Source organism: Lycium ferocissimum, chromosome 6 (genome assembly GCF_029784015.1).
Source record: "Lycium ferocissimum isolate CSIRO_LF1 chromosome 6, AGI_CSIRO_Lferr_CH_V1, whole genome shotgun sequence".
Taxonomy (NCBI): Eukaryota; Viridiplantae; Streptophyta; class Magnoliopsida; order Solanales; family Solanaceae; genus Lycium; species Lycium ferocissimum.
Window position 1 is genome coordinate 62,277,830 of NC_081347.1, and position 13,994 is coordinate 62,291,823.

Sequence of the window (13,994 nt, forward strand, 5' to 3'; positions counted from 1 at the left end):
TGTATATAACACCTAGTAATCCTATTTATGGTTATGGTTTCTGTTCTTGTGTATCCTGTTTGTTTGATTTTGATTTTAATTTGTTAGTTTTATGTTTTGTTGCTTTTAAGAATATGAGTTAGTGTAAATGGAATCGCTTCTAATATCATATCAAAAAAACCGAATTGAAAAAATCGAAAGCGAACCGAACCAAACTTTAAAAAACCGAAAGAACCGAACCGAACTAGTTTGGTTCGGTGTTCGGTGTCCACCTACAAAAAACCGAAACCGAAATAGCCAAATCGAATTTTGCTAAAACCGAACCGAATGCCCACCCCTACCTGAAAGTGTTTTTGTGAAGAAATCAGCTAGTTGAAGTTTTGAAGGGAGAAAAGACAAAGAAATTAGACCAGATTGAAATTGCTGACAAACAAAATGGCAATCAAGCTCCACATGCTTGGTTCTCTCATGAAAGACCGGATTACGAGCTATGTGTATGGCAGCTGACTATTTGAATGGATGGGAACTGGCAACGATGGTGAAATAGATAGATCCTTAAGAAGTCTAATAAGACAAGTGATTTCAGTTGTTACTCGTCTCATAGATCTATACTCGACTTCTGTCGAAGAAAGAGAAATCAAGGCTTACTAAGCTTCAGTACAACAAAGGAGAGATCCGGCCTGATATGGGTAATGTAATTTAGCTTGCCTACTAAATTTCTATAAATTGTGGGATTTTCCTGAAAAGGTTCTTCATTTGCATGTAATTTGTGTGCAGGATCAAGGGGAGAAGTCACTTTGGGGAGATATGAACAAGCAAATTCCTGTAACAAGTTTAAGGTAAATTTTCTCTGACTAACAATGAATCCCTATTGTTCTCTTAAAACTTCCATCCCTAGAAAGTAGTGAATATCAGCCAAATCCTTAACTTTGAATTCTAAGTTTAGGAATGTCTTGAGTTGTTGTATTTCTAGGTGTCATTCTAAATCCCTGTGAGTAAAATATTATCAACTTATACTACAAAGATGGAATTTGAGTTACCTGTCCTTTTAAAAAATAAAGAATAGTCATTTGAGTGAAGCAGTATATCCTTTGAAACTGAGTGCTCGAGCAAGCCTGGCATATCACTGCCTAGAGGCTTGCTCGACTCCATATAAAGATTTCTTAAGCAAACAAACATGGTTAGGACTAGGACCAGATAAGCCTGCAGGAAATTTCATGAAGACTTCTTCTTGTAAATTTTCATGTAGGAAAGCATTGCTAACATCAAGTTGAGAAAGTGACCACCCCTTCTTTATAGCTACACTCAATAACATCTGATTGTGGTCATTTTCACCACAAGGGAAAATATTTCAGTGTAATCAATTCCCTCCCTTTGAATATCCCTCCTCACAATCAACCTTGCCTTTAATCTTTCAATTGTCCCATCTGAACTGTGCTTAACCTTGTATACCCATTTGCAAGGTAAAGCCTTCTTTCCCTTTGGCAATTCAACTACATCCCAGGTCTCATTTAGTTCTAGAGCCTCAATTTCTGATTCCAATGCCTGTTTCCAACCATGGTGTCTTGAGGCTTCTAAGAAACCGTGAGGTTCAGAGAGTGTGGATAGAGAATGCAGTACATATTGATTATCAGTAGATAATGCATTGAAAGAAAAGATGTTAGGGTGAGAGGATGTTGTAAAACCCGTAGGACTTAGGTCAGTGAGAAAGATGCTATTGCAAATATAGTCATCTAGGTATGTTGGTCTGTGAGGGATTCTGGTTCTTTGTCTGGTTGGCAGAGATGGTATAGGAGTTGTAGAAGTGTGAGAATTAGAACTAGATGATGGTGGTGAAGGTACTGTAGATGTGTTAGGATTAGGATTTGGGGCAGTAGGAGAACTAGATGAAGTGGATAATTCATTATGGGAAGGTGGATGAGGATTTGATGCAGAGGTTGATGGAAAAGATTCCATAAAATTAGAGAGGTCTTCTGGTGTGTGATTGATTTCTGGAAATAAAGAATGGGAAATGGGTTGATTCTTAGAGAAGGGGAAATGTTGTTCGTGAAAATGAACATCTCTAGATACAAAAATCTTTCTAGAGTCAAGATCCAATCATTTGTAGCCCTTTTGTCCTTGGGGATATCCTAGAAAAACACAAGCTTTAGCTCCTTCATCAAATTCTCCCTGCTCCGAGTCAAAGTAGAAGCATAACAGAGGCATCCAAAAGATCTGAGGGTCTTAAAATCTAGTTTTCCACTAAAAATCAGTTGATATGGACTTTTACCCTTGAGTGCTTTGGAAGGCAATCTATTAATAAGATGAGTAGCTGTCAGACTATAATCTGCCCAATAAGATATAGGAACTTTAGATTGAAAAAATAGACCTCTAGCAAGTTCTAAAAGATGTCTATTCTTTCTCTGTACTACCCCATTTTGTTGAGGGGTAGCAATGCAACTTGTTTGGTGTAAAATCCCTTGTGCAGCTAGAAAAGCTACCTCTTGTGAACCTTTTCCTAACTCCAATGCATTGTCTGATCTAATGCATTTAATATGTACTTCAAACTGTCTTTCCACCATAGTAAGAAAATTTTTCAACATGGGAAAAGCATTAGATTTAGTAGTTAACAGAAATGTCCAAGCACCCCTATATAGTCATCTACTATAGTAAGGAAATACCTGTAATCATTGTAAGTAGCATGTTTATAGGGTCCCCAAGTGTCTATGTAAATGAGTTCAAACAATCTCTTAGACTTATTTGACTGATAGGAAAGGAATTTGTTGTTTGTCTAGCTCTGGGGCATATGTCATACACATATTCAAAGTTAAGAGGAAAATGAATGAAACTAAATTTTCTCATTACTGAAAAAGGTAAATGACTAAGTCTTACATGCCAAAGCTTTACATCAGAAATAGCATTGACACAAACTAGAAAGGGAAATGACTAGCAACAGGACTGGAATGACTTCCTTCTTGAAAAGTAAATAGACTATGACTAGACTCAGGACTTGAAACTCTAGGTTACAGTAGGTATAATCCTTCCTTAACTTCACCAAAAACTCCTACCTTCTTCAAGGAATGGACCTACAACAAACACTTATATAGTGTGAAAAAAATAGTACTGCCAATTTGAATGCATAGTCTATTCACTTAAAGTAAGTTATATTTGAAATCTGGGACATGCAGCACATTCTAAAGAGTAAGATTGGGCAGAATGGGTACTATTCCTTTATGTGTGACACAAATTTTGAAAGAATTAGGAAGACTAATGTGAATAGGAACAGTAAGTGCAATTAAAGAGGAAAAAGAGTGTGAATTGTAGCACATACTTTCTGAAGCTCCTGAGTCTATAATCCATGTTTTAGAATTATAAACAGAAAAAAAAAAGATCCTGAGTATTTTAAAATTGTACCAGCAATTGCATTGGCATTGATTTCTCATCCAGATGCCCCTCTTTCTCCTATTTGAAGTTGTTTGAAGATCTGTGCTATTTCAGTGCATTGTTCTTTGCTAAGTTTTGATTGTTGTTCCTTAATTCATTTTGCTCTTGATGCATCACTGGATTTTCTTCAGACCCCATTGCTACATTTGTCTTTACTTGACCTTGATATTCCTTTTGATGAGTGAATTCAAAGTCTTCAGGGTAACCTATGAGTCTATAACAATCTGCCTCAATGTGTCCTGTTTTGAGACAATTAGTACAACTCACATTGGGGTTGTATTTTGATTTTCTTCCTTTAAATTTCCTTGGTCCAGTATTTTTTCCAGTGTTTGTTTTCTGAGGATAGCTTCCAAACTTTTAAGTTGGGTTTGGATTTCCAGATCTGTAGTTTTGAATCTTAGTTCTAGGGTAGTTCCTTGCTTTATTTTCAACCATAAATGATGCTAGATCTACTAATAATTGTGCATTTGCATAAATTTTCCTTTGGTTTTCATTTTGTAAAAGCAAAGAATAGGCACAATCCATCTCAGGCAGTGGATTCATCATCCGAATGTTTCCTCTTGCCTGTGCATATATGTCATTTAAACCCATTAGAAATTGAATCATTCTTTGATCCATGAAGGATTTATCCAGTTTCTTCTTTCCATCACAAGTACAGTCCTGGAGTTGCACACTATGTCTGAGTTCAAAGAGTCTAACTCATCCCATATGCGTTTAATCTTTGTGAAATAAGTTCATACATCTGAAGAACCCTGCACTAACATGCTTAGTTCCTTTTACAGGTGAAAGAGTTTAGCTTGATTTGACTTCCCAAATCTGTGCTCAAGACTCTCCCAAAGTTCCTTGGCTGTCTTTGAGAAAAGCACTCTATCCTTGATTTCTTTAAATAATGAGTTCAACAACCATGCAGTGACCATATCATTGCAACAACTCCACTGCTTATAATCATTGGAGTTCAGATCTGGAGCTTCAAGGTGTCCATTAATGAACTCCAACTTTTTCTTTCTTTGACAGAGAAATTATCACAAATCTCCTCCAGCTTGGAAACCTTTGCCATCAAAAACAAGACTGACAAGGTTTATTCTAAGGGAGTCTGAAGGATGGAGATGATAGAGGTTGTTGGAATTTACCGTAGCCACATTTGTGTTCTGATTAATAGTGGTATTTTCAGTTTGTTCATTAATTCATGTTGAATAATCAAGAAAAGATGACAGAGGAGATTGATTTTGATGTTTGAAATGGTGATTTGGATCAAGCCTGCTGCTCTGATACCATATTGGAAAATGAAGAATGATAATTGGGAAATTTTCTATGTGTATTGAATCTCAACATTTACATGTATTTATACAAGCCTATTCTAGGGATTGAAAATGAAAATGTAAATAAAGTAAATTATTAACAAACTACAGCTATACTAACAGTTGTACTATCTAATTTCGTATTTTAGTACACCTGTGTATTCTAGAAGGAATTCTCATTGGATTCCATTTATATACACTTATATTTCTACGTTTTGTCTTCAGCTTTAGTATTTGGGCTTTGGCTGTTGTAAGTATTTGCTGAAGAATAAGAGGCCCAAACTTGTGAGGTTGGCCCAATACTTGCATTTTGAAATTGATGAAGTAAAAGACCACTTTGGTCATTTCCACCTGTTAGTTCAGACAAAACCAGATCAACCTTAGCAACACTTAGGTTTTCTCGACTCTTCTTCTTCGACTCATCTTCCTCAATTCTCTTCAGATCATTTCTTCCATTGTTATGGAGATGAGCTTCTTCATCACGTCAAGCAGAATATACACTACTAAAAAACTGCTAATTTCCGACCTACTAAAACCGACCTCAATTGAGGTCGGAAAAAAACCGACCTCATGAGGTCGGTAAACGCCTTGTATTTATTTTTTTATTTTTTTTTAAAATAAACCGACCTCATGTGGTCGGTAATATTATACAAAAATCTGTAGTGAACATATATCAACCTCACGGAGTCGGAAATTTATTTGAAAATAAATATTATAAATCATTTTTAATAAACCGACCACGTGAGGTCGGTAATATTTTAAAATTGGACCATAATAATTTTTATTACCGACCACATATGGTCTCTTAGTTTTATTAAAAATAAACTAAATTGTTTTTTAGAAAGCGACCTCGTGAAGTCGCTGCTTTTTAAAATTAAGAAAATGATTATTTAAGATACCGACTTCATGAGGTCGGTATATTTTATCAAAAAATAATTATTTAAGTTACCGACCTCGTGAGGTCGATAAATATAATTAAAATAAAATAAAATATGATCACTTAATTTATTAACCCCTTGTTCCTTTACCCCCATTTTTACGTTTTCACTCAAAATTTAAAACCCCCCCCCCCCAACCCGCGCCCACTCCTCTCTCTCTCTCCCTCTTTCACCACCACCGTATCCTCACCCACATCGCCGTACCTTCGCCGATAGCCAGCTCCGCCGCCAGCCAGCCAGATCCGGCATCCAGTCCGCCGCCACCACCATCTATTCCAGGTATGTTTTTTAATTGCTTGGGTTCTAGTTTAGGGTTCTTCAAGACACATTTACTTTTTTGCTTCTTTGGTGAGTTTCTCACTGATTTGGTTTTATGGGTTAGTGTATTTGGTTGATTATAGCTGGAAAGGTTAATGTGCGTTGGTTTTTTGCTCCCTTTTTTTGTGGGTCTTGTTGATTATTTTTTGGGTTATAGTTAAACGAAATTAATATTAGTGACAAGTGATTACTGTTATAATTTTGGCTGTAATTTATTTCCAGCTCCTGTATCTTGTTCAAACGAGCATTTAGTCGTAACTCTATGGCATTTAGGTAATGGAAACATCTTGTTTTTAAACTAAGCAAAAGAATATTTTCTCTTTTTCCACTGGATTTGTAGAAGCATAAGCATGTTTAGGTTGGTCTTGTGTTGACTAGCTACAAGTTATTTTCTTACTGGTAATTCGATTTATATTACTATATTTTTTGTTTTAACTTGGCTGCTTATTTACCCTTTTGAAAGATCTGTTTGTTTTTCTTGTTGTGGGTGTTACATATTTTCTGTCTTATCATAATTTGGGATTTTTTTACCAGAGTGGAACTGTGGTTGTTTGTTGAGAAAGAGCTGATTTTAGCTATGGAAAATTACATTACTAGATTGAGAATTTTGGAAGAAAAAAATGTAGTCTTTACATTCTTGTTCTTTTTAAAAAAAAAAAAAAAAAGGTGAGTGTGTTAATGGTTCTTGATGTTTGATTAACTCATTTCCATATTGCTTCTTGGTTTTGATTATGGATAGGTGCTTTGTGTGCTCTTGGATCGTGGGGTTAATCCAGACATCTTGAATCGCCACAAACAGGTAATTAGTAGTAGTTGTGATCCATGTGTTCTACTCCCTCTATTCCAAATTAGCTTCTCGAGTGTTAATTCTACTAATCTTCAAACCAAAATTGGATTAGATTCAAGAAATGTACGAAAAGTACTACAAGTTGCAACTTTTCTCTTATGTCGATTTGATGAAAAAATACATTTTAAAATGTTGGTCAAAGTTCACGTGACTCTCGAAAAGTGAAACACGACAACTAATTTGAGATAGAGGAAGTTTTGGGGTAACAGTAGTATTGTATTTTGCCAATTGTATACACCACTTCTCAAGAAGTTTCATCTTGTGATGTTCATTTGATTGCAAGGACGTCAACTTTTTAGCATTTGGCAGAGATAGTCATTGATTTTTTTTTTTTTTGTTCTTTTGGCTGTTTTGATTTGTTTTACTGTGAATTATTTCATTTCAGATGTAATTATCTAATCTTTCTAATGCATATTTACAAGAGTGGATTATGAAGCAGTGGGAGAAGAACTATTATATTAGTTCTCTTGCTGGTGCCACCAATGGAAGCTCTTTAGTAGTAATGTCAAAAGGTGGGTTTTTTTTTAACATCTTTTAACCTAAGTAGGTTAATTCTTTGTGCTTGTTTTGATCTTTTAACCCACCTTTCAAGAATACAGCTAGATATCTTTTATTGCCTTACATTTTAAAGTTGGTAATTTTGTTATAAAATAAACTTGATTGCTTATCAAAAAAAAAGTTGGTAATTTTGGTGACTGATACAAATAGATGTTCCTGACATAGTATTCTAACATGCCGGAAATGTGCTTGAGACAAGTGATGGTATTGTGCGCTGTGGGAATCACATTAGTATTTAGTGTGTCTGTTTCTATATTATTCTATTGAGTTGATTTGTAGGTGCTTGGTGCCTATGGTTGTGGAGGGTCTTTTTCCCTATGCAAAGGGAAATGCAGACTATTATGCCAGCTTGTGAGCTTTTCGGTTGCTGCTCTAGGTCCTGAACTTTCTTTATCTTTGTATATAACAGTTATGGCATCTTCTGCAGGCACACAATTCACTCAACAGTCTTATAAAGTCAGCGAGTCATTTCTCTTTAAGTGGATAAGCAAGAAATGGAAGGAAGGGTTCCACGTGACCTCCTTGGCAATGGATGGCTTTAGGTGGGCTGTTGTTATGTCATGCAATTCAGGCTTCAATGACCAGGTTGTTTGTCCCTCTCTTTAACACTCACACACACAATATCTAACACGGTGTTAGTGTTTTTATGCTATCCTGATTCCTTCTGCGCAGCTCCTTAAGTCCTATTATAGGATAATCAATTTATTTCATTTTCTGTATTAATTACTCAATTATTCTTTTTGCAGGAACTCAAACAAGGGAGGATATTGCCTCAAGATGAGGCATTCAGAATCACTCACGTGAAGAAGAAGAAGAAGAAGAAGAAAAAAAAATAGTGAAGAACCCGAAGAATGGGTTGAGGAACGGGCTAGGCAGTCCTACGTAAGTTTAATTTAATGCCTTTTTCTAAAACATAAGCTTCTACTTTTCATGTGGTTTTATATAAAAAGTTATCAGTGTAATTAGTAAATACCTTCCTCTCTAATGATACTTTGCTTTTTTTGTTTGAGTAGCCTTTGAGGGTATGCAAAGAATCTCCCAAAAAAGCTTCTTTTTTACACTTCAACATTCTGTTGTTAATTTTTAGTGTGTCTAATTTATGTTTCCAACCAAGTTTGGTTGTAGTTGAAAGCACAAAAAAATATTTTTCTCGATGAATAAAAAAAGTGAAGTCCTCAGCAAGTTTAGAAGAATTCTATATAATTTGTAATGAGAAACCGACATTTTACAGTAACAGATGCATGAGTGAGTTACAATAACATGTATCAGAGTGTGTGTGCACGTGCGCGTGCGCATGCGTGCGTGCGTGTAAGGTCATTATTCAGTTGCTAATGTAAAAGAATATGCACACAAGACTAGGGATCTTAATTTCGGGGTTAAGGCAATTTTGATAGAGTTGGTAATGTTGAAACAGTCATCTTGAATACATGTGGAAATAACTAGCAATGTTGATAGATTTGGTGATGTTAGAACAGTACGTCTTGACTACATGTGGAAATAAGTATTGTAATTGAGTTCATTTTCTATATTGTGTTATGTCATAGTCTGTCACCCAACAAAGCCTATAGATCAACAAAAGAATGAATTGTGGATTGCGACTGTTGGTGGCCCCACTAGGTTTGGCACAATTTATGGGATGTCAAATCGAGCATTTCGTCAATTCCAATCGCCCCTGCAAGGCATAGGTTCTTCCAATGATGTCGGGTCGTTAGATAGAGCGAGTGTTATGGTCACGACATCGAGAGGTTGGTCAAGAACACCGAATTGTAATGAACCCACTAGTGGTGATGATGATGGGGAGCACGTGTCAAACACACAACGACATGGTTGAATTTTAAGTATTTTACTAACTTGTGATTTTTTGGTGGATTGGTAAAAAAGTAAAAGAATTTGGTGGATGTTTGTGAATGTTGAAGTAGTTTGATTCTGTAGACTAACTTAATGTAGACAAGTTTAATGTTTTGTGGATGTTTGTAAATGTTGAAGTAGTTTAATGTCCTTTGTGAATGTTTGAATTACATTTTGATTCAACTTTGAAGTAGTTTCGAGTTGAATTTGATGTAGTGCGGGTTGTAACATGTTATTATATGTGCTTGTGAGATTGGTGGCAGCTCTTTGAGCTGGTTTTGGAAAAATATAGAATTGTTTATGATTTATGGTAGGTGGATAGCTGCAAAAACAACAAAATACTGCCAATTTTTCAACAGAAAACCGACCACATGAGGTCGGTTATCTTAATTTAATTTTCCAGATTTTAAAGAAATCGACCTCATGAGGTCGCTTCTGTTCACATAATTTTCCAGATTTTAAAGTAACTGACCTCATGAAGTCGGTTATGTTCATATCATTTTCCAAATTTTAAAGAAACCGACCACATGAGGTCGCTAAATTAATTACATTTTGCAGAAACCGACCTCATGAGGTCGGTTCATGATTATCATTATTCATAGATTTATAGTTACTGACCTCATATGGTCGGTTTAATTAAGGAAAAAAATATATATTAACGTAATTTTCCTACTTCATGTGGTCGGTAAAGTTAAATAACAAGAATTATTTTTGATAAAACCGACCAGTAACACAAAAAATTTGAAAAAAAATAATTCAACATATCGACTACACGAGGTCGGTAATTTGAAAAAATAAACAAAAAATAATATAATTTACGGACCTCATGTGGTCGTTAATACTTTTTCTGAAAAAAATAATAATTTAATATACCGACCACATGAGGTTGGTATGTTAATTTTCCTTTTTTTTATTTTTTTGGACGAATCAAGTATCGACCACATGTGGTCGCTTTTTTCCGACCTCATGAGGTCGCTAATTATTTGCGACCTGCCCATACCAGACCTACCTTTGAGGTCGGTTTTGAGATCTCTTTTTTTTTTTTTTTTTTTTTCAGAAACCGACCTCGTGAGGTCGAAAAAATCAATTTTTTTTTGTCGGTTTTCAACATTTTTTTAGTAGTGATAGAGGTACATCATTATGGAGAAAGTTGATTAGAAGACGTCATTTCTTGTTTAATAAATTGATGAAAAATGTCCATTTTGTTCTCACTAACATGGATTGACTTCCCCAAACAATAACATGAGTTGACTTCTCAACAATATGATTTATAAGTCCATCTTATGTAGTTATATGAATTGATCATTTGCATTATAAAAAAAATGGATTGACTTCTTAATAATATGATCTATGAGTCCATGTTATGTAGTTATATGAATTGATCATTTGCATTATCACAAAAGAAAATGGATTGATCATTTCGTTTTTAAAAAAAAATGAAGGGATTTGGGCTGTAAGACATCTAACTTTCTAGTTTCTCACTATCTTTGGACATTGAGTATTTCATCTTTTTTAAAATAAAATTTACATAATTATAAATTAGATAGAGTACAAATAAGTCACAACTTTTAAGATTTAGAATATATATATATATATATATATATATATATATATATATATATATATATATATGGTCAAAACAAAAGGGTATCCAACTTTTAAATTAATAGCAGTGTCATGTAAAATGAAATAGAGGAAGTACAACATTATAAACAAATAAAAACTCATCAGAAGACGTCATCCCTTCATAATAAATTGTTGAAAAATGTCCATTTTGTTCTCAATAAGAATGACAATATTATTTGTAATTGTAATTCTTTCAAAGATTTATAAGTAATAAAATATTATAATCTCTTATGTTGTTTTTTAAACAAACTTTATCTCAAAAGAAAAAGAAAAAAAAACAATGTTTACATTCTCACAAAAAATTAGCTTATTGGCCTTTGTACTTCAAATTTTGAAATTCTGCTCTAAATGAAGGAAATAGTTACTTTATTTTTAACTATATATCTCACATTAATTTTTGATCTATAGGCTTTAAATCTACAAGTGGCTTTGTTCTTTTCCTTGTTCTCATTTTTTTCCTCATTTATTTTCTAAGACAATTCATTGGGTACTTTATTATTGGTGTTGCTATTACTTTTCCCTATATATTCTCACTTTTAGCATCATTCTTTATTCCACTGGGGCCTTTGTAATTAGTCAATATAGTAGTGACTTTTTGTGAAATTTTTTTTGCTCCTTATTAAATTATTTTTTACTGCTTTATTTCAAAATATTTGTTACTTTTCACTTCTCCGTGTCAAATTACATAAATTTTAACAAATATTTTAAGAATTTTTTCACTATATTGATAGGAGAATTGCAATTTATAGTATTTTCCATATATTTTTTGAATATCTAAATTTTAATTTTAAAATATTGAATTAATCCAACTTAATTTAGCTTCGAAATTAGTCAAAATGCCTTTATGTTTTGGGACGGAGAGATTATATTATTTGTCCTTATACGTTGTGTAAAATTAGAGTAACTTTGGAGCCAAATTTTCATTTACAACTGGAGCGGTTATTAGGTATTACAATATCTTTTATCTTTAAAACGTTCAATATTTTGCTTATTTAGTGAGCTCATATACGCTTATTATCCTAAACTTATTTTCAAATATAGTTTTAAAATGTTTTACATTACTAATATACTTTAATTTCTATTTACTAATATTCTTGGAGGATCACTATGTTAATTTGTGTAAAGTTTCTAAATTAAGGTTATATTTATTGCAGTGTATATTTGAAGTTAATGGAATTTTTTTCTTGTGTTAGATGATTCTAAAAGATGAAGACATGAGTTTATTAATACAGGTGAAAATAAAATACATTATTAAAATCTTAAATGAGTTTAAGTTAGCGCAAAATGAGTTAGAAGTAGGGCGGAATTAGAGTGTCGGCGACAGTTTCGATTGAATCTGGTAGCTTAGGTTCACAAACTTTGTCTTTGTCTATAGATTATTAATTTAGTATTGAATAACTTAAAAATTAGAATTAATTGTCTCTAGATTATTTATTTAGTATTGAATAACTTAAAAATTAGAATTAAGGACTCATAAACTCTAAATCCCGGCTCTGCATCTGAATTGAAGTAATTAACTTCATTAACAATGAAAGTTAAAATGTTAAGAGTACGTAAGCCCGGGCCTCGCGAAACTAGTTTTATTTATAGTTTCCCATTTCTCAAAAGTTAAGTCTAAGCGCCTGTTTGACCATGGATATTTTTTTCACGAATATTATTTTGGAAAATTGGTTGGAGATAGAATTGTTATAATTTGCGACAATTTAACTTCAAGTTGAATTCCGAAATTTTTGGGAAGTAGAAAAACTCCAAAAAGTTGTTTTCACAATTCTCACTCCAGAGCACTTACAAAAATTCAAAAACAACTCCAATTTGTATTAATGTCCAAACACAACTCCAATTTTCAAAGAATCAATTCCTCATCATTCAAGTTGTAGAAATATCTCACTAAAGTAATTTTTTAATTTTTTTTGGAATAAGGTCATCAAACTATGCTCCTGTTTCCAACAAAGTAAAACAAACGGAAAGTGTTAGATGTTTACATTTTTTTTTTTAGGATCCATTTTTAGATGTAAGACTCCGTAACCCATTTTTAAACAATAAACCCATTTAACCTATTTCAAATGCATCTTTCATAAAACAAATTATATCCGTGTAACTCAACCAAAATGGATGTGCAATCTAACACTAAGCATAGAAGTTAAAAGTTAAACCTCATGAGTTTAAATAGCGACCATCTGACCACTATCCAGTATATATAATTTCATAATTTTTGGATAACACTAAACACTAAATTCAGCACTGCCAGATCCGATGCATATAGCTTGTTAATGCCACCAGGATGTTTCTACTAATTCATACTTTAAAAATGTTTGCGCTGAATATGGGAGAAATTCATTAGGAGGAAGTTAATGATTAAATAATTTTTCTATTTCTATTATCTAGAAATGGGAGTTAGTCATGGACGAACAAGGGCCTAAATGAAATTAAGCATTTTCTCATGCTTAACAGTGTTGTACTCTTTGCTTTACATTTCTTTTAATTTCTGTTTTATCCCTCTTAATTATAGGACCAACTTCCCCTTGCTTTGGTGACACGTACTCTCTTCCTTTTTCTCTTTATTTTGGAACCTTCTCTTCTTTCTTTATTCTTTAAGTCTTCTTTTATATCTTTTTAAAAAAGGAAGTCAACAATGTGATACAATTTTTACAGAAAAGTATGCATATTATCTTATCACCAAATTTTACATGTAATTGTATATGTCAATTAAGTTTTGAATTACAAATATCTAAAGAAATAAAGAGAATAATTTAATTAAAAATCAAATCTTTGTTCAATGATAATTATTCTTCGACATAAAATTAGATTTCAAATTTAAAATAAAATATGGAGAACCAGATTAAATATTTAGTTAGGTGGAAATACTTTTGCGGATTAAGATTTGATCACAATAATTCTAATTTACTATTTTCATTCTCACATAGTCAAAGACTCCAGAATGATACTTACCACACTAAGTGTAACTCGAAATTTCTAACTTTATGTGCAAATTCTATGATTAATCCTTTTTAGAATGTATTCTTTAGAATATAAGTTAATGATGATACAATGAAATTTAATATAATCCATACTAGAAAGAACAAACTATTTGAAAGTAGTTTGAAAGTATCTTACAAAAAAATAATGATATAAAAAGAGAGAGAAAATATTTCTTTCTAT

The 13,994-nt window shown here is 33.0% G+C and overlaps 2 long non-coding RNA genes across 4 annotated transcripts; both read left to right on the plus strand.

The window, feature by feature from the left end:
• Positions 1–622: 622 nt before the first annotated feature.
• Positions 623–4,916, plus strand: LOC132060882 (uncharacterized). Of its 2 annotated transcripts, none has more exons than XR_009416052.1 (3): positions 623–673; positions 757–818; positions 4,185–4,916. It is a non-coding gene; the product is annotated as an uncharacterized LOC132060882 (long non-coding RNA). The 2 variants fall into 2 exon arrangements; XR_009416053.1 differs by having other exon boundaries at positions 623–668.
• A 710-nt stretch (positions 4,917–5,626) lies between these two features.
• Positions 5,627–7,721, plus strand: LOC132060883 (uncharacterized). Of its 2 annotated transcripts, none has more exons than XR_009416055.1 (3): positions 5,627–5,917; positions 7,226–7,319; positions 7,512–7,721. It is a non-coding gene; the product is annotated as an uncharacterized LOC132060883 (long non-coding RNA). The 2 variants fall into 2 exon arrangements; XR_009416054.1 differs by having other exon boundaries at positions 5,630–5,917; positions 7,189–7,319.
• The last annotated feature ends 6,273 nt before the right edge of the window (positions 7,722–13,994 follow it).